This window comes from Rhinopithecus bieti, unplaced genomic scaffold (assembly GCF_001698545.2).
Source record: "Rhinopithecus bieti isolate Rb0 unplaced genomic scaffold, ASM169854v2 scaffold_14454, whole genome shotgun sequence".
In the NCBI taxonomy this organism is placed as follows: Eukaryota; Metazoa; Chordata; class Mammalia; order Primates; family Cercopithecidae; genus Rhinopithecus; species Rhinopithecus bieti.
Genome location: NW_016808228.1, coordinates 1,998,389 through 2,000,834, shown reverse-complemented (window position 1 = coordinate 2,000,834; position 2,446 = coordinate 1,998,389).

Here is a 2,446-nt window from a genome sequence, read left to right as displayed (position 1 = left end):
CCCCCCCCCCCCCCCGATTTATTATTAATTTTTTTGTGCTTTCTTTAGTGTTAGAGGTTTTCCTTGGATGTTTTGTTATCTTAGATTCTCAGCCTGGATCTAAGAGCAGGGCCTGAAATAAAATGCTGATTGAAAGCTTTGAGGGTATTTATTAGCATGCTTCACTGTAGGGTGTTCTGGTTGGTCTATGTGTTGCGGGATCTCAAAAGTTGTTATCCCAAGGTTCTTGCGAATGTCAGAGTCCCTGAAGAAGACATTCTCAATCTATGAAAATCTGAGATCAGAACAGAGCCAGGTTTTGTGGCACACCTGTACTCAGGAGGCTGAGGCAGGAAGATCACTTGAGCCCAGGAGTTTCAGGCTGTAGTATACTATAATTACACTGATGAATAGCTGCTGCACTCCAGCCTGGGCAACATAATGAGACCCCATCTCTTAAAAAAAAAAAAAAAATTCTAGCCAGGCTCAGTGGCTCATGCCTGTAATCCCAGCACTTTGGGAGGCCGAGGCAGGTGGATCACGAGGTCAGGAGATCGAGACCATCCTGGCTAACACGGTGAAAGCCCGTCTCTACTAAAATACCAAAATTAGCCAGGCATGGTGGTGGGTGCCTGTAGTCCCAGCTACTCAGGAGGCTGAGGCAGGAGAATGGCGTAAACCTGGGAGGCGGAGCTTGCAGTGAACCGAGATCGTGCCACTGTACTCCAGCCTGGGAGACAGAGTGAGACTTAGTCTCAAAAAAAAAAAGTCCTTGACCTCATGAAACCCATGTTGTAACTGGAAAAGACAGACAATGAATGGAATTAGTAAATATAGTATGTCAGAAAGCAGTGTGTGCTATCAGAGGGAGGGGAAGAAAAGGGGAGTAAAGGGGATCAAGAATAGGTAGGGAGGGGTTGTCCTCATTGAAAAGATGAGATTTTTACAAACACTTGAATGGAGTTAGTCAAGCAGATATCTGGGAGAAGAATATTCCAGGCAGACAGAAGAAAGAAGAACACATGGTATGTTGAGGAGCGGTATGACAGCCAGTGTGGTCAGGAGCAGAATGAGCCAAAGGTACGTGACAGTCACTGAGGTGAGACAGGCAAGGGGCTGTAAGGGTGCATATCATGTATAGCCCTCGGGACTGGCTAATTTTTGTATTTTTAGTAATGATGGGGTTTCTCCATGTTGGTGAGGCTGGTCCTAAACTCCTGACCTCAGGTGATCCACCCGCCTTGGCCTCCCAAAGTGCTGGGATTACAGGTGTGAGCCACCATGTCTGGCCCAAGATGATGAATTTTTTTTTTTTTTTTTTTTTTTTTTTTTTTTCGAGAAGGAGTTTCACTCTTGTTGCCCAGGCTGGAGTGCAATGGCACGATCTCGGCTCACTGCAACCTCCACCTCCCAGGTTCATGCGATTCTCCTGCCTCAGCCTCCTGAGTGGCTGGGATTACAGGTATGTACCACCATGCCTGGATAATCTTTTGTATTTTTAGTAGAGATAGGGTTTCTCATGTTGGTCAGGCTGGTCTTGAACTCCTAACCTCAGGTGATTCGTCCGCCTCGGCCTCCCAAAGTGCTGGGATTATATGCCTGAGCCACCGTGCTCAGCCAGAGATTCCTTTTTAATAAGACTCTAGGCAGACTGATTTTTGTTTTGTTTTCTGTTACTTGCAGCCAAATATCCTCCTAACATACATGTTTGCTGGCAGTAGGTGCTTGACCAATGTTTGGCTGAATTCAATGTTTATTTGGAGATGAGAGCTTTGAGCTCATGGATGTCATGTCTGCAATCATGTCATCTCTGAGTGGGGAAAAACTGAGAAGAAAGAAAGAGTGTGCCCAGGTCTCTCTTGGTGTCTTCAGAATATCAGTAGAAAGGGATTAGGAAAACCAAGAAGAACTTTTCTTCAAGGGAAGCAAATGAAGATACCAGAGGAGCTTGGGGAGAACGAGAAAATAATCAGCGTCATGGCAACAAAAGAGCACCTGAAACCTCACCACACTCAATGCCACGTTTTCTCTTTACAAGCTCAGAGTTTTACAGTATTTGGACAACAAGGGGAGGCATCTGTTAAAGCAGCAGGAGAGAAAAAGACCCAAGAGGCCTGGCAGAGGTTTTCTCTAAAGCACAGTTGTATCCATGTGTGCCACTTCCTTGTTCTATATGTTGAACCAAAATAATAATCACCCTGTAATCTGTGCTCCCGAGGTAGATCATTCTGGAATGAATGTTTTAACAGCAAAAAAAATGAATGCGTAAAAAAATAAAGCTTATTTTATTCTAAAAATCAAACATTGAAGCTTTCTACAAACAAATACAGTTCAGCATGATTGTAATTACATGTTTCCATTGCCCCAAAAAATCAAGCAGCTAGAGCAAGAGTAAATTTGATTTAAAAGATATGTATTTAGCAGCAATTGCACATTCGGAACAGGCCCCATCTGGCTAAGAAGTTGG